This window comes from Podarcis melisellensis (assembly GCF_964234715.1).
Source record: "Podarcis melisellensis genome assembly, chromosome: 1".
NCBI classification, from domain to species: domain Eukaryota; kingdom Metazoa; phylum Chordata; class Lepidosauria; order Squamata; family Lacertidae; genus Podarcis; species Podarcis melisellensis.
In genome coordinates, this window is record NC_138528.1 from 2,107,485 (window position 1) to 2,126,526 (window position 19,042).

Here is a 19,042-nt window from a genome sequence, read left to right on the forward strand (position 1 = left end):
AAATACCTAAAAAACCACCTCCTTCCTTACAGACTCTCTTGGGTGCTGAGATAGGCAGAGGGGGCCGTTTTGGTTGTTCCTCCACCGACTGAGGCTCAAGGGGTGGCAGCACAGGGCCTTCTCTGTAGTGGCCCCTGAGCTGGGAAACCCCTTCCCCACAGAAGTGTGTCTGACACCTTCATTGCGCAGCTTCTGGCAAATGACGAATGGCTTTTGACAACCTGGGATGTATATTTTCAGCACCTACATTATTTCTGCGATTGCAAGTTTCTTTAAACTGATTTTAATATTGCGTTTTCACTGTTGCAACCAAACCCTTAAGCGAGACACAACACCATGGCAGACCGTCAAAAAGGGAGAGCATCTCTGTTGGGCCAGCAGTTCTGTAAGTAACAGCTAATCCCCCCAAAAAAATTCTACATTTTCCTTTGGACTGAATGTGCTTTGCTGTGTTAGGCTGTAGCCACGAGGCCAAGGAGAAGCAACCACTGTGCCTCTCTGCCTGGCCTGCTGCTCTCACTAAGCCTCTGGGCGTGCTGAAGTTCGATGCTCCACAAGCCACCTTAAAAGATAAGCCACTTTTTAAGTGCCACCCATACGATTCCTGCTCATATAAGTGTCTCTGTTTTGCTTCGTGCTGGAAAAGTGCCACGAAGACAAAGACACGGGCCGAACGTTTTAGCAAGCAAACATTCAGGCTGAATGCAAACTGTGCAAGACAAATAGCAAAATGCAAATTTCAGCAGCAGCAGCACGGACTCGGCAGCCTAGGAGAACTTCCATGCCCCCTTATTTCTCTGGCAGCTGATTCCACACCCCCTTACTTCCCAGGAGGACGAGGTGTGGGTGAAATTAGGACACCGCTGACAGTCTGTTGCCCTGGACTGATGCAATGGTGGACTGACCAAGGGGGACATTATCGCAACGAAAGGCAGAAGGCTCTAGACAGGCTCATCCTCCCTCTGTGTCGCGACACGGTTCTTACGTCATTTGGCAATTTCGTGGCCGGATGTGCAGCAATGCATGCTGGGAAAGGTCTTACGAGGGCATCCATAGTTCACATCAGGACAGCTCCCTCCCCCCTGCCCGTATGCATGGCAAATACAGAAATCTCTCATCCACACTTAATTGCTTTGACTCTTTGGACCAAGGCTTTGGAAACCAAGCCTCCTGAGGAATGCTTGAGGGAGTTGGCTGGTCTAGCCTGGAGAAGAGAAGACTGAGAGGAGATATTGCAGGGGGGTAGACTAGATGATTCTTGGGGTCCCTTGGGGTTCCTTCCAACTCTGTTTTTGTGATTCTACGATATGAGAGCCATCTTCAAACATCTTATTCCAGAAACTACAACTGATCCAGAATGTGGCTGACAGGCTGGTGACTGGGAGCAGCTGCCGGGACAATATAACACCGGTTCTAAAGGATTAAGAGCTGTTTGACAGTGGAACCGTTTCCCTCAAGAGGTTGTGGACTCTCCTTCTCTGGAGGTTTTTTTAGCAGAGGTTAGATGGTCATCTGTCATGGATGCCTTAGCTGAGATCCCTGCATTGCAGAAATGACTTTTGGGGTCCCTTCCAACTCCACATGGGATGTGCGCAAGCTGTCTCTCTAGCTGGTTCGGGGATCGGCCCTGGTTCTGGTGCCAGTCAAATAAATGTGCTCCTGACTCCTTGTTCTCTTAGCAGGTGGCTAGGACAGCCAGGATGGGCCCTTGCGCCAATGCATACATGTGCAACAGTAGAGTAGTGGGCTGGAAAGCTCAAAGCCCACAGCTGCTACACAGGAGAGGGGCTGAAGGAAAGGAAATGCAAACGGATTTGTCCTGTAGCTTGTCCAACAGCAGCTAGGAAGCTAGCTGGAATCATAGGTCTAAAAAAGAGAGTAGACTTGCACATTCTGGCCAGCTTCTGCTTTGCTCTTCTCAGAAGTACGTAAAGGTGAGAAGGGACATGGGTGGTGCTGTAGTCTAAACCACTGAGCCCCTTGGGCTTGCCGATCAGAAGGTCGGTGGTTCGAATCCCCGTGACGGGGTGAGCTCCCTTTGCTCGGTCCCTGCTCCTGCCCACCTAGCAGTTCAAAAGCATGTCAAAGTGCAAGTAGATAAATAGGTACCACTCTGGCAGGAAGGTAAACAATGTTTCCGTGCGCTGCTCTGGTTTCCCCAGAAGCGGCTTAGTCATGCTGGCCACATGACCTGGAAAAACTGTCTGCGGACAAATGCCGGCTCCCTCGGCCTATAGAGCGAGATGAGCGCACAACCCCAGAGTCGTCCGCGACTGGACCTAACTGTCAGGGGTCCTTTACCTTTCCCTTTTTTACTTCCAACTCCACAATTCTCTGATTCTATATGGAGCGCTGCTGAGTTGTAGCTTTCTGCTTTACTTTAATTGTTCCTTTCATCTTTCCTCCCTGATCATTTTAAGCTGCTTTGGACGGGCGTTTGCCTTAAAGGATTTGACACTTTTACAAAAAAGGGAGGCCATTTTAGCAGCTTACTGCTCCACACTCAGGAAACGCCCCACCTGCAAGACTCACCTGCTCCAGATCATCTTCTTAAGCAATTCCAAAACATGTCCTAAGCCCTCCCTGTGGCCAAACACGGCCCCTCCTATCCCCTGCCTCAACCAACTGCATTTCTAATGCACAAATTAAGTTGCAACTGCCTTGGTGACAACTTCTCCACGTCCTCTCGAGGTGTAGCTGTGCTGGCCTTCCTCCACCCCAAGCATTCCTCTAATCTGCCCAAACATCCCTATCTTGCAAATGCACATTTAGCCGGGCATGAATGGCATCAAAGGGAGCCTTTCAGCTCCCTTCTGTCAACAGGCTTTGCTGGAATACTTATGGCAAAGTCAGCCGCCTCTGAAGCGCACACCAGGGACCCAGGGCTGCTCACATCGGCCTCTGCAGAGGGTGTTTACGGGTTTGACCATGCAAAGCCCGTGGCGTCGACCGTAGTAAGGAGCCGGCCTGCGAGACGAAGCAAATTGGGCTAGAGCTGAGCCAACAGTTCTCAGAAGACTGTTTCTTCTCCCCCCCACCCCAGGAAATTTTGCTGAGTCTTTTTTCTCTTTCTCGCCCCCACTTCACAACCAAAGCCACATTCACACCGTGCATTTAAAGGACTACAGTGCCGCTTTGAAACACACATGGCTTTCCCCCAAGAATCCTGGGAACTATAGTTTCTTGAGGGTGCTGATGGCTGTTAGGAGACTCTCATTTTCCCCCTGCCAAAGCTACAATTGCAGGAGCTCCCTGGGAAAAGGGATTGGCGGTTTTGGGAGGGGAATAGGAGGGTCTCATAACAACTTGCAGTGCCCTTAACAAACTACAGCTCCCCCAGATGCTACCCCATCTAAATCAGACTGGCAAAGCAAATTAAGAGAATCTGTGGAACGAGCGAGACTGTCAGGGGACTGCCATTGGAAAAGGGAAGGGAGGCAGAGGGGCCGTTGGGACACAGGGAGGCTCCGGAAATCTTGCTTCCAACTGTGGAACAGTCCTAACTGCAATAGAGACCCCTGTCTGAGTCCCCAGAGAGTTGTAGCTGCCAGTCCGTGTGGGCAATACTAAACTTGAAGGAGCCACAGTCCGGCTCCGCAAACAGCATCTCCCCGCGCTCCTCTCCTTCCAGACGCCAGCAGCGCCTCCCTCTGCTCCTGGTGGGGCTCCTCCTCCGCTCCTTAGCATTTAACAAATCCCCAACTTCCAAAAAGTGCCGGTGCAATTAAGCAGCAAGGCATTATCCTACCAGGGCATCTCAAAACTTTTTAATATCAAGTAATTACTTGGCACTTATGAGACCAGATGCATTCACATTTTCAATTTAAATGCAAATACTGCTGAAGGATTTACACAGGTTGGTACCTCTAATTTTTATAAATGCCTCTTTCTTAAAAAGGGGGGGGGAGGAGAGGAGAGGGGAGAGGCGGAGAACGGCAAGAGAACTTGATCTTTTGCAAGTGTAGCGCTACAGATGTCTCCATCCGCCTGGGATCAAGTTAATTAGGTACTGTTTGTCTGGCAGGATTCCAGGGGGTGGGGTGGGGGCCATAGGTGGATTCTCTGCAGGAGTGAGGCACTCAGCAGCTGAAGTGCACCTGAGCACAGTTCTGGCACCTCTCAGGTGGGCACCATTGCGGGCTGGCGCTACCCCCAATCGCTTCTCGCCTTTAGCTAAAAAAAGGTAAAGGACCCCTGGACGGTTAAGTCCAGTCAAAGGTGACTGTGGGGTTGTGGCGCTCATCTTGCTTTCAGGCCAAGGGAGCTGGGGTTTGTCCACAGACAGCATTCCAGGTCATGAGGCCAACATGATTAAACTGCTTCTGGTGCAATGTGTGCTGGGCCTGGGGGTAATCTGAGTGATGCGGTCCAGGTCCGGTCCTGAATCCAAGGGTTCCGCGAGGAGTCAGTCCGACAGGGCCGAGGCAGGAAACCAGGCTAGGTCAGGAACAGCAGGGTCTCAGGCAGGTTCTGGTGAACAGCAACATTGCTCCCGCAACCTGGGGCGGGGTCCAGCAGCCTTTTATCATTGTCAGGGTAATGGCTGGTCCTGATCCCCAGTGAGCACTCCTCCTCAGGTCTCTCCTTCTCTCAGACCTCAGTCTCTGCAGCTTCAGAGACGTCGGTGGGTTACTAGACCCAGGGGCCGCCTCAGCCTCCCCTGACCCAACCGGTAGTGGAGCAGCTGGAAGTGATGGCCCAGCTGAAGGCAACGAGGTCATCCCCACATCTGGAGCCAGGGCAGGCTCAGGCCCCTGACTCGGCCCAGCTGGTGCCCAGCTGGTGCTTGTTTGCTCACCCTGTCACATTGACATGGAAATCTGGCTGTGGACAAATGACGGCTCCCTCGGCCTGAAAGCAAGATGAGCGCCACAACCCCACAGTCACCTTTGACTGGACATAACCGTCCAGGGGTCCTTTAAACCACAGAGCCTAGGCTTGCCGATCGGAAGGTCAGTGGTTTGAATCCCTGCAACGGGGTGAGCTCCCATTGCTCAGTCCCTGCTCCTGCCAACCTAGCAGTTCGAAAGCACCCTTAAGTGCAAGTAGATAAATAGGACCGCTGCGGCGGGAAGGTAAATGTCATTTCCATGTGCTCTGGTTTCTGTCATGGTGTTCCATTATGTGATGGCCTGGGACTCGGGCTCGGATTTGGAACCAGAGGAGTCTCAGTCTGCACCTCAGGCATCATCTGAACCAAGTCTGGGGCCTGATTCTGAAGAGCCCCAGTCTGCACAGGTTCCCCTGCAACAAGCACCAGCTGGGCCGAGGAGTCAAAGCTCTTCTGGCTAGACTCTTCCCCTACCGGACGTTACACTGCGGTTCAGGGAAATCTCCGCCCAAGGTGATACTTGGGCGTGGATAGCTCAGTTGGTTAGAGCGTGGTGCTGATAACTCCAAGGTTGGAGGTTCGATCCCCATAAGGGACAGCTGCCTGTTCCTGCACTGCAGGGGGTTGGACTAGATGATTCCAGGGGTCTCTTCCAACTCTACGATTCAATGATCTGACTTAGCAGAAGACAGCTTCCAATATTCTCCAGGCCTGGGAGATCCACTGCTGTTAACAGCCATCCTTCACAGCTTGATTGCACCCTCTTCCCCCCAACTCTTCAGAGGCGCCCTCGTGGCACGGAAAGCTTTTAACCTATTATTTAGGAATAATCATTACTGCATCCGGCTGCAACAACCGTGATCAATAGGCTATCTACATCTTAATGTGGAGCTGCCTATAAAATCGACCCAGGAAATGCCTCGGCTGCTGGCAAAGAGTCCCGGACTGGGTTCCCGGCTGTAAAATGCACAAGGCGATTAAACTGAGTGGCCGTTGCCCTTCTGTGTTTTTATCCATGGGCTTTTAAAGTTTCATGGGGAGAGGGATGCTCAGCATGGCAACAGTGAAAACTTTAATCCACTTGGAACCCCCTAAAGAATGTAGGAAGAGCCTGCTGGATGGGGGCAATGCTCCATCTCCTTCAGAATCCTGTTCTCACAGTGGCCAACCAAACATCTGTGGGGAACCAGCAAGCAGCATTTGGGCACAAGACCCTTCTTCCCTCCTGTGGCTTCCAGCCACTGATATCCAGAAGCATTGCTGCTTCCAACTGTGGAGGCAGAACAGAGCCATCGTGACTTTGTTGTTGTTGTTGTTGTTTAGTCGTTTAGTCCTGTCCGACTCTTCACGACCCCCTGGATCAGAGCACGCCAGGCACACCTGTCTTCCACTGCCTCCTGCAGATTGGTCAAACTCATGCTGGTAGCTTTGAGAACACTGTCCAACCATCTCGTCCTCTGTCGTCTTTATGATAATAAATAATAATAATAATAATAAATTTTATTTATATCCCGCCCTCCCCAGCCGAAGCTGGGCTCAGGGCGGCTAACAACAATCAAAATAGTCCAACATTCTAAAAACATTCATTACAAAATTAATTAAAATCAAATTAAAATCAAATTAATGGCAACCATCAAGCAAAATTCTGCGCAGATTGCCAGAGGAGGGGGTCAGGCTGCACCCTGACCAAAGGCCTGGTGGAACAGCTCTGTCTTGCAGGGCCCTAGTCTCTTGTGACAGAGCGTTCCACCAGATTGGAGCCATGGCCGAGAAAGCCCTGGCTCTAGTTGAGGCCAGCCTAACCTCTCTGTGGCCTGGGATCTTTAGGATGTTTTTATTTGCAGACCGTAAATTTCTCTGTGGGACATACCAGGAGAGGCGGTCCCGTAGGTACTAGGGTCCTAGGCCGTATAGGGCTTTAAAGGTTAAAACCAGCACCTTAAACCTTATGGTCCAGCTCTCACTTCCATACACTAGCAGAAGATATATTTCATAGTTATGACCCTTCCTGGCTCATGTGAGTGAGATCAGCAGAGTACAGTTCTTTGCAGCTTAAACTCAGAAGCTAAGACTAGGTTGTTTTAAACTTCTAGAAACATTTATGCAGGATGCTTTAAGGCACAGTGGATTTTCCTGGGATTAACCCTTTTTCTCCCCCTTAAAAGCAAAAATCACAGTTTTGTGAAGAAGTAAAAGTAGGACTTACTTACATAATCTAGGTCTTGACGCAGCAATTGCAGTAGCAAAATGAAAGCAAGCTTATAACTATTATCTAAGTTACAAAAGCTCAAAACTTAAGTTCAAAAATGGCATCTGAGGTGCAGAGCTCAGACATGCATATGTGGTCAGCTTGGAATCACGATGAAGAAAGAGGAGGCTGCTCAGAAAGGAAGTATGTAGTGTTGCAGCTTCCTGCCAAGGCAGACAAAGGAAGTAATCTCACAGAATTCTCTCTAGCAAATTTTACAAGAAAGTCGTCAACAGGTTTCCCACACCTATCAGCCAATCACCCATTCCCACCACCCTTCGGAGTAATACCCCTCCCTCTCACCATATATAAAGGTCTGGTGACTTCTGTTTCAGTGTAGAGTCATATCTTGGGATGAATACGCTTCAGCTTAAATATTTTTGGGTTGCGCTCTGTGGTGACCCGGAAGTAACGGAGTGCGTTACTTCTGGGTTTCGCGGCTTGCACATGCGCAGACACTCAAAATGACATCACGCGCATGCACGGAAGCGGTGAAACGCAACCCGCACAAACGCAGACGTGCAGTTGTGTCTTATGTTCACTTCAGGATGTGAATGGGGCTCCAGAATGGATCCCGTTCACATCCAGAGGTACCACTTCTGAAGAAGTGTGCATGCACACGAAAGCTCATAACAAGAACAAACTTAGTTGGTTTCTAAGGTGCTACTGGATGGAATTTTTTTATTTTGTTTCGGGGGAAAAACTCTGTGAGCCTCAGTCCCTTCATGTGCCTACCAGGAAAAGCATGAATTGTTGATCTGACTGCAATAAGGTCATCTCAATAAACCTACTAGAGCCAAGGTTCTTCAGTAGAATCCAAAGTAACAGAATTGTACTTCTACATGCAGCACATAGTTAAACTGGATGGCCGCTAACCTAGATGCCTTTAAAAGAGGATTAGGAGTAGTGGGCCATTGATGGGGGAAAACGAAGCTCATGGCCACTGGGCCCATCACCTCCTGGCAAATAGAAGGGGAAGAAATGGAGGCAGGGAAAGATTTTACTTTCTTGGGCTCCATGATCACTGCAGACGGTGACAGCAGCCACAAAATTAAAAGACACCTGCTTTTTGGGAGAAAAGCAGTGACAAACCTAGACAGCATCTTAAAAAGTAAAGACATCACCTTGCCAACAAAGGTCCGTATAGTTCAAGCTATGGTTTTCCCAGTATGTATGTAAGTGAGAGCTGGACCATAAAGAAGGCTGATCGCTGAAGAATGGATGCTTTTGAATTATGGTGCTGGAGGAGACTCTTGAGAGTCCCATGGACTGCAAGAAGATCAAACCGATCCATTCTGAAGGAAATCAGCCCTGAGTGCTCACTGGAAGGACAGATCGTGAAGCTGAGGCTCCAAGACTTTGGCCACCTCATGAGAAGAGACGACTCCCTGGAAAAGACCCTGATGTTGGGAAAGATGGAGGGCACAAGGAGAAGGGGACGATGGAGGACGAGATGGTTGGACAGTGTTCTCGAAGTTACCAGCGTGAGTTTGACCAAACTGCAAGAGGGAGGGGAAGACAAGAGTGCCTGGCGTGATCTGGTCCATGGGCTCAAGGAGAGTTGGGCACGACTAAAGACTCCCTGGAGAAGACCCTGATGTTGGGAAAGATGGAGGGCACAAGGAGAAGGGGATGACAGAGGATGAGATGGTGGGACAGTGTTCTCGAAGCTGCTAAGATGAGTTTGACCAAACTGCGGGAGGCAGTGGAAGACAGGAGTGCCTGGCGTGCTCTGGTCCAGGGGGTCACGAAGAGTCGGACATGACTAAATGACTAAACAACAACAACAACAAGTGTCTAAATCCAGATCTGCACATTGAGGAGACCCCTTTACAGTTGTGGGGTGCCAAAAATTGGGGTAGGATATTGAATCCTCTGCAACCTTCCGTCTGTAGTGGGAAACATGAATGGGTCTGTTTGAGCACCACATCAACAAGCAGAAGGAGAATGGACCCAAACACATATTACAGGCGTCTAGCTGTCTGGAGAAGATTGTCCCTCCTGGTGGGACATGGCTTGATTTAGCGCCAGTTGACTCAAGCAGTATGCTGAAATGGCAAATAAATTCTTGCCCCTGAATCCCTCTTCGCTCGCATTTCTCCCCAGCCCTGGAACAGGTGCTAACATCCAGTGGCGTAGCGTGGGTTGTCAGCACCCGGGGCAAGGCAAGTAATTTGCACCCCCTAACCCGTGGATTTGCGCCCCCTAACCCTAACCCCCAGATGTTGCGCCCGGTGCGGCCGCCCCCCCTGCACCCCCCACGCTACGCCACTGCTAACATCTGCGTTGAGCTTCTGAGACTTCTGTTTTGGAGACTTGAGCTGAGACAGGAAGAACTGCAACTCACACTGACAGATCCTGAAAAGGCACACACACCCCCTTTAAAATAAACTCTCCGAAACCAAAAATATGTAGAAGAGTTTCACCACAGAGGAACCTTTGCAGGAGAAGGATGCAGCTTCATTAAATTTACAAATTTCTCCAGGAAACCAAACACCCGTTTCAATGGTTTATACGAACTTCTAGATCACTAAATAAGAATGTGTTTTACAGATGTATATACAGTTGTACCTCTGAAGTTGAACAGAATCTATTCCGGAAGTCCGTTCGACTTCCGAAACGTTCGACTTCCAAAGCGCGGCTTCTGATTGGCTGCAGAAAGCTCCTGCAGCCAATTAGAAGCCGCAGAAGCCCCATCGTATGTTTGGCTTCCCAAAGAACGTTTGGAAACTGGAGCAGTCACTTCTGGTTTTCCATCATTCGGGAGTTGAAACGTACAAGTTCCAGGGTGTTCAAGAACCGAGGTATACGAATGTACTGTGATTTGTTGTGGTGTATGTAAGGGATATAGGTTTTCATAATGTATTTTGAGGGGTCTGCAGGGAAATAAGAAGGAAAGAAAAAATAATTGCAACTCACGGGAACAAAATCTTAAAAGCCTCCCTCCCTTTAAAAATCTCTCTGAAACCCAAAATACGGAGAATAGTTTTCCTACAGAGAACCTGGGACCCTGGAGCATATAAAACAGGACAAAGTAATATTGCAATAATACAGGAAAGGTCCCCACTGCTTGAGCACGGAAGATTAAAAAGCTGGCACCAAAATGCCCACTCTGCCAATGCTGTGGCTGCCTGCTGGCGTTCCCTGCCTAAGTGCAAACATGGGGCTGCTACATGAATGACTTGCTCCTTCCAAATGAGCCACAGAGGCTTTGGAGCATTAGGCTGCATTTCCACAGATGTGGTGCAGCTCCCACGCCCTCCCTCCCAACCTTTTCATTCCCCTGTCCAAATGAGAGCTTGGCATAAAGGAGACACAAATCAAGGGCCTGCTTCCCTTTAAGGATGGAGCAGCCGGGGTGGTGGAATGGGGGGGGGGCAGGTCGCCCCAGGTGTCATCACTGAGGGGGGTGACATTTGGCATGTCGCCCGCCCATGACTCCCAAGCCTACCTGAAGCCATCGTTTGACAGTTCAAGGGAGGCTTGGGAGTCACAGGCAGGTGGCGTGCCATTGCCCCCTGCTCCTGGGCTGTTTCCTCGGGAGGAGCCTCCCCCAAGCTGTCAAAAGGAAGAGGGAAGGGAGGAAGGCTGCTGGCAAGGCAGCGTGGCTCCCCACCCAGGAAGCAGCCCACCATGGGCGGCTCGCTCCACCCCCCTGGGTGTCTCACCCCCTGGGACGCTTCTTGCTGAAACAGAAATGGTCCCATCTGTATTGGCGTTCTGTCGGTTTTTGAAGATACGTCAGTATACACTGGCATTCTCGACTTCTCAACCCATCTCTCCTTTCTTAAATACAGTACTGTGCCCATGAAATTGTTTTATTACATATTTTAACTTTGGATGTTTACACATTCACGTTTTCATGAATTGTTTTATTGTGTACAGGGACGCTGACTTGGGCCCCAGGTTATAGGTGCCCAATGGCACATATGGTGTAACGTGACATCGTGGCGTCACGTTGCGGCGACACTTCTGGGGTCTTGGAGGTTACTGTTAGAATTCCTGCTCCATGATTGCAGTCATGGGATTGTTGTCTTTCACATGATGGTGTATGTTTTCATTCCACAGTGTGGGAAGTAAGTGACGGAGACAGCATGTTTGTGTTCCTGTGTTCCGTGAAGTGGGACTATTGTCCTTTGTTCTTTCTCTCTTTGCTGTCTGATGCTAGAGAGAGAGGGAGCCATGTTGCAGTGCTCCGTGTGTGTTTACATGTAAATAAAGTAGATTAGCCAAAATGCTGAGTTTCTGAGGTCTGTTACACAACTGTGAAAACTCTGCAGGTCCCTAAGTGTGCCGGTGTCTGTTGGCATCGGTTGCTGTGATGTTTAGACTGAAGAGAGCTTTTGAAGCTCCCGAATGATCGACCAGGAGGGAGGGAACATGCTAGTCGGGAATGTGTCTCTGCCAGGGTCCTACTTGAGTGTAAGCTGAACTCCTGAACACCATGCCCCATGGCCCCGCAACTGCAGCCTGGACAACTCTGCACACCTTTCCTTTGGCAGAAGACGACACTCACAGTGGACAGAAAACAAAGGCATGCTAATACTGGCAGACTCAGGGCGCCCAGCTATTCATTTTCCTCCAAGGGGCTCAAGGTGGCATTGATGGTTCTCCCCCTCCCCATTTAATTCCCCCAACAACCCTGTGAGGTAGGTCAGCCTGTGATTGCCCCAAGGTCACCAAGCTAGCTTTGTTGCTGGGTGAGAGATTTGAACCCTGGTCTCTTCACAAAAAATGCCTTGGGTTGAATGTTTTCAAGGACTGCGGTTGGACGAGAGATGAGCAGAAGATGACAGAAAGTGGTTGACTATCATGAATATTGTTGTTATTTCTGCACTGTTAAATGAAGCCTGGCTGACTGGGAATCTGGGTTCTTTACTTGAACCCTCAAAGGGAATTTTCTGGGTTCGCTGCGGAGATGTTTCAATGCCACGTCCGAAGCGAAGCTCACCACATCTCAGCCACATGATGCGTCCAACATGCGGGGACATGTTGCAGAAATCAAATAGCTGCTTTGGTCCACATCATCTGTGTGCATCTTTGCAAAATGCAACGGGAACTGGAGGGGGGAATGAGAGCCATTTTGTACGCGTTCTCCTTATTTCCTGCGCTTTCCCTGTTTTCAAAATGTGCTTGGAAGGAAGCTCACCGTTTGAGCTGTAAATTTGTTTATTTCATAAGGAGGCTCACGGTTCTGAGTGGCCAATCTGCTTGTTTCAAACGCTGATGGGGTCCCTGAGCTTCTGGAGCAGGGCTGGCTCAGGCAATAGAGAGAGAGGCAGGCCATCACAAGTATTTTCTCTCGCCGGCGTTGGAGGCTTTGGGGATGCAGCTGAGTTTACTCGCACTCCCTGACATTTCCATTTCCTTCTCCCAGCTTCTGATCATTTGAGGAATTCATTAGGCAGTGCAGGAGTGCGGTTTTTGTTGTTTTTTAATTTTTTTTTTTAAATCAAGATAGAATTTTAATTATATTTTGTTCAGTCTCATGAGGCTCCCAGGCTTGAGTTGCTATGAATAAATATGCAGAAGGTTTGGTTTATTATGCCATGACTCATGAAATCTGTATCCAAGGGGAGTCAGGGTTTATATTCTTTGCTATCTCTGAGAGAATCTTGGATGCTAACCTCTATCCTTGCCTGTTCTGAAATGCTAAAACACACACACACAGAGAGACACACATACCAATCCACTCCAACAAAACACACCAACATGTCGAGTCCGTTTCTTCTCAGTTTACATTTCCGGTTAGGGATGTGAGAGAGACCCCCAAGGAGAAATTGCACCCCTAGACTGAGAGCTGGACCATAAAGAAGGCTGATCGCTGAAGAATTGATGCTTTTGAATTCTGGTGCTGGAGGAGACTCTTGAGAGTCCCATGGACTGCAAGAAGATCAAACCTCTCCATTCTGAAGGAAATCAGCCCTGAGTGCTCACTGGAAGGACAGATCCTGAAGCTGAGGCTCCAAGACTTTGGCCACCTCATGAGAAGAGAAGACCCCCTGGAAAAGACCCTGATGTTGGGAAAGATGGAGGGCACAAGGAGAAGGGGACGACAGAGGACAAAATGGTTGGACAGTTTTCTCAAAGCTACCAACATGGGTTTGACCAAACTGCGGGAGGCAGTTGAAGATAGGAAGAAGAAGAAGAAGAGTTTGGATTTGATATCCCGCCTTTCACTCCCTTTAAGGAGTCTCAAAGCGGCTAACATTCTCCTTTCCCTTCCTCCCCCACAACAAACACTCTGTGAGGTGAGTGGGGCTGAGAGACTTCACAGAAGTGTGACTGGCCCAAGGTCACCCAGCAGCTGCATGTGGAGGAGCGGAGACGCGAACCCGGTTCCCCAGATTAGAGACTACCGCTCTTAACCACTACACCACACTGGCCCACTACACCACATAGGAGGGCCTGGTGTGCTCTGGTCCAGGGGGTCACGAAGAGGCGGAGACGACTAAACGACTAAACAACAAAGATTGATTTTCCGGTGCAAATTTATGCATTTCCATGGAAAACATTACAAAGATCTACTCCAGTGGTCTTGGCTATTCCTGCCTGCAGTGCAACAATTCTCAGTTTCAACATCTTTTCTCTTTTGCATTCTCCCTTCACCCTTACACTGCATCATGGGCCTTGCAGTATTACACAATGCTGCAAGAAATGTTGAAGGAGATGCTCGATTGTGTGTTGTTTTGAGGTGTGTTGGGCAAGAAAAAGCAACCCATAAATTTAACAAACAAACCATCAAAACTTTAAATGAATTTCACACTGCATTATGGGTTTTGTTGCTTTTGATGGCACCCACTAGCCTTCAGCAGCCTGTCCCCTGGCAGATGTCCTGAACTGCTGACTGGGGCTCATGGGAGTTGTAGTCCAGACTGCCTGGATGGCATCAGGTTGGGGAAACGGTTATTATTGCTAATAATAATATTCACAATTACTTTGAAATAAAACTATAAACACATGATGCAGTGCGACTGCAAGCTACCCATGAATGAAGAAGCACATGCAGCAATTGTCTGTAACAGTCTTTGAACTGCAGCTGAGCAGATGGTAGCAATGAACATATCGACAGTCTGCCAATGAATCTTGAATGAAAGTTCCCATTATTGGGGCATTCCATTTTAGGCAAAAATCTGGCTCTTTTCAAAGAGGGGAGAGTGGTTTTAAGCCATGGCTCACTTGCTATGAAGGACCAGCCATCTCCCACAGATTTAATTTAACAGTGTCTCCGCCATCGCATGAACAATATTTATGGTACAGTGGTATCTTGGTTCTCAAACGCCTTGGTTCCCAAACGCCAAAAACCCGGAAGTAATTATTCCAGTTTTCAAACGTTTTTCGGAAGCCGAATGTCCGATGTGGCTGTCGGCTATTGTTTCCAGGGCGCCTGCACCAATCAGAAGCTGTGCCTTGGTTTTTGAACGTTTTGGAAGTCAAACAGACTTCCAGAACAGATTAAGTTTGGCGCTTTTGTTATTGCTATTTACTTTGCGTTTTTGTTTTTGAGGCTTTCTCGGTTCATTTGTTTTTGTGACTGTGTGGAACGCAGTTCAGCTACTGATTGATTGATTGTGTGACTGCGGAAATGGATAAAAAAAAACCCATCCAAACAATGACTATCATCAGTACAGGTAAAGAAAAAAGTTGTTTTATTTTTTATCATCTACAATACTGTCTTATTTATTTTATAGTACAGTACATTGATTATTGCTTTCATTTTATGGATCAGTGGTCTCGTCAGATAGTAAAATTCATGTTAAATTGCTGTTTTAGGGGTTGCTTTTAAAAGTCTGCAATGGATTAATCCATTTTACATTACTTTCTATGCGAAAGCGTGCCTTGGTTTTGGAGCGCTTTGGTTTTGGAATGGAATTTCTGGAATGGTTTAAGTTTGAGAACCAAGGTACCACTGTATTTATAGGGGAAACGTCCCGCAAACAGAGGACTGAGCATGCTCAGTGAGCCCAGAATTTCGATTGGCTGATGGGGAATTAGGGTAACTAGGATGATGGGATGGAATAGCCCAGAAGGAGGCCATAGCAGGTGAACACTGAACAGGAACTTTCTACGCTGCACCATTTTACTGCAGATCCAAATTGCTCAATCTAAAAATTTACCAACTGTCTATCTTGTGACACCTCTACCCCCCGCCACTGCCGCCGTGAGCCACACACTATATAACTTGTCATCCTGAGGAGTCCATAGTTTTCTGGGTAATAAAGTGCAAACAGAGGTTATGACCCTCATGAAATAATCACAGCGGGATATCTCTGACACCGCAAAAGCCCTCCGAGGCTATTATGATTAATCTCTGGTTCTTATTAAAAGCCCCCATTGCGAACGAGGCTGTGTTCTAGTGTTATTGCCCTATTGGATTACAGAAAGAAAGAGAGAAAACAAGGTTTATATGAACTACTCGGTTTGGGCAGATTAATATGCCACATTGGTGCTAAGCAGCCAACACAAAGCAACCGGCTCGCCACAAGAGTTATCAGTATTGTTTTTAGTTGCAAATTGGGAAGTCTCACCTTTAAACTCTACGTGGGGCTGCCTTTGAAGGTGACCCGGAAACTGCAATTAATCCAGAATGCGGCACCTAGACTGGTGACTGGGAGCAGCCGCCGGGACCACATAACACCAGTCCTGAGAGATCTGCATTGGCTTCCAGTACGTTTCCAAGCACAATTCAAAGTGTTGGTGCTGACCTTGAGAGCCCTAAACGGCCTCAGTTCAGTATTCCTGAAGGAGCGTCTCCACCCCCATCGTTCAGCCCGGACACTGAGGTCCAGCTCCAAGGGCCTTCTGGCGGTTCCCTCATTGTGAGAAGTGAGGTTACAGGGAACCAGGCAGAGGGCCTTCTCTGTAGTGGCACCCGCCCTGTGGAACGCCCTCCCATCACATGTCAAGGAAAAAAGCAGTTATCCTATTTTTAAAAGACATCTGAAGGCAGCCCTGTTTAGGGAAGTTTTTAATATTTAATGCTGTATTGTGAATGTGGCAGCCAGACTGGTGACTGGGAGCAGCTGCTGAGACCATATAACGCCGGTCTTGAAAGACCTACATTGGCTCCCAGTACGTTTCCGAGCACAATTCAAAGTGCCGGTGTTGACCTTTAAAGCCCTAAATGGCCTCGGCCCAGTATACCTGAAGGAGCGTCTCCACCCCCATCATTCTGCCCGGACGCTGAGGTCCAGTGCTGAGGGCCTTCTGGCGGTTCCCTCATTGCGAGAAGCAAAGCTACAGGGAACCAGACAGGGCCTTCTCGGTGGTGGAGCCCACCCTGTGGAACACCCTCCCTTCAGATGTGAAGGAAATAAGCAGCTATCCTATCTTTAAAAGACATCTGAAGGCAGTTTTTAATATTTAATGCTGTACTGTTTTTAACACTTGATTGGGAGCCACTCAGAGTGGCTGGGGAAACTCAGCCAGATGGGTGGGGTATAAATAATAAATAATAATAATTATTATTATTATTATTATTATTATTATTATTATTATACGCAAATGGAATCAAATTTCCCTCCCACCCCTACTTTTGAGAAAACTTATTCTGATGGAAGAATGGAGGTGTCCTAACCACACACTGAGACACACCCTGAGCTGTTTGACAGTGCAATAGATTCCTCCAGAAAGTGATGGAGTCTCCTTCATTGGAGGTTTTTAAATAGAGGCTAGATTCCCGCCCCCAGTCCTCCGTGCATTGTACTAGATGACCCTTGGGATCCCTACAATTCTATGATTCTAAAAAAAAAAAAAGAACTTATCGGTCGCCTTTTTCTTAATTTGCAAAAATACAGTGGTACCTTGGTTCTCAGACTTAATCCATTCTGGAAGTCTGTTCCAAAACCAAAGCATCCCAAAACCAAGGCACGCTTTCCCATAGAAAGTAATGCAAAATGGATTAATCCATTCCAGACTTTTAAAAACAACTCCTAAAACAGCAATTGAACATGGATTTTACTATTTATGGATCCATAAAATGAAAGCAATAATGTACTGAAGTCACAGAATCCATCAATCAGTAGCTGAACTGGGTTCCATACAGTCACAAAAACAACACAAAAAAGAGATACAAAAATGCAAAATAAATAGCAAAAACAGACAGACCTCAACATAACACTCAAAACGGAAGCATAACACTCAAAACGGAGCACGTTTGTCTTCTGAAAAGCATTTGCAAACCTGGAACACTTACTTCTGGGTTTGCAGTATTTGGGTTCCAAGTTACAGATAGGTAGCCGTGTTCGTCTGCCATAGTCAAAACAAAACAAAATCCTTCCAGTAGCACCTTAAAGACCAACTAAGTTAGTTCTTGGTATGAGCTTTCGTGTGCATGCACACTTCTTCAGATACACACGAAAGCTCATACCAAGAACTAACTTAGTTGGTCTTTAAGGTGCTACTAGAAGGATTTTGTTTTGTTTTGGGTTCCAAGTTGTTTGAGTACCAAGCCGTTTGAGAACCAAGATACCACTGAAATTCAAAGCAACTTACAGCAATAAATATGGAACACCTGCATTAAAAGTAGTATATATATAAAAAAATCTGAAACAAATCATGTTTTTAAAAGGCAGGATGAAAGCATCCCACCCACAGGAGGAGGGCCCAGATAATTAAAAACCAAAGGTCTGGCAGTAAAGAAATGCTTCAGCCATATCCCCACCAATCTTTACTGCATCCCCACCCATCAAATGTGATTTGCCATTTCTTTTGATGTTCAGACACCAGTTTTTCTGTGGGATTGAGGCCACCCACTCCCTTGTCATTGTATTTCCCTTCCATCCCTGATCTGCCACCTCTCCACACATTAATATTTTGGGTCTTGTCCTTTATTTGAGGCCCCTGGAGTGCTGTGATGGCTCCATTGTCATGTTATCCTCATGAATAAGGTGGGAAAGGGGAATATGAGCTCAGGGCTTCCATGGTTGAATAAGTCTAACACCCTCTTTCTTTATCTGAACCATCTAACAGAAATACAGTGGTGCCCCGCAAGACGAACACCTCGCAAGACGGAAGGGTTTTCCGTTTTGGAGGCGCTTCGCAAAACGAATTTCCATATGGGGTTGCTTCGCAAGACGAAAAAAACTTGCATCCCCCCGCGGTTCCCCCCCGCCGCTTTTTTTGCCCTTTTCCTAAGCCGCTAAGCCGCTTATCAGCTGTTCCGCTGATAAGCCGCTTAACAGCTGATCGCTGGAAGCCGCTAGACCGCTGTAGCGCTAATCCGCTAAGCTGTCAATGGGCTTGCTTCGCAAGACGAAAAAACCGCTAGACGAAGAGAATCGTGGAATAGATTCTTTCCGTCTAGCGAGGCACCACTGTACAACATGAAGTCAGGAAAGCAGTATCATAAAAACAGAGATGCATTTTTTTTCTTTTTAAAAAAGTATGATAAAAATAGGAATTCAGTGATAAAAGGCTCCGATCTTATGGGCCAGGGAACACCTGGAAATAAAGATATGTCTTTACAAAACACCTGAAGCAAAGTGATGGATGGTACATCACATACCCACAAAATCCACTATATCACAGAGGCTGACACCACCGCTCTCCATCTCTCTGCTTGCCAGCAAGATCTATTCCCAATCTGGACCTCTGCAATTATGGTGGGAGAACACAAAGGGGGGGAGGAAATCCAGCATACACAAAGGACCCTGAGTGAGATGTACCCATCACTCAAAATTCAGGAAGCTCCTGTGTGGTTTCTCACTTGTGCTTATTCTTCAGAACATAGGAACTCAAGATGCGCCTGCTGGATCAGGCCAATGGTCCACCTGGCCCAGTTCTCACACTGTTCTCACAGTGGCCACCCAGATGCCCCAATAGGAAACCAGCGAGCAGGATCCAAGCGCAAGAGCCCTCTCCCCTCCCATGGTCTCCAGCAACTGGTGTTGAGAAGCACTGCTGCCTCTGACTGTGGAGTCAGTCATGGCTAGTAGCCTCTGATGGTCCGTGAATGTGTTTGA

The 19,042-nt window shown here is 47.9% G+C and overlaps 1 protein-coding gene across 2 annotated transcripts in view; it reads right to left on the minus strand.

Annotated features, from left to right (window-relative positions):
* The window catches only part of MDGA2 (MAM domain containing glycosylphosphatidylinositol anchor 2), a 392,859-nt gene that overhangs the window by 127,127 nt on the left and 246,690 nt on the right, over positions 1–19,042 (minus strand). The gene's annotated exons all lie outside the window — the stretch shown is intronic.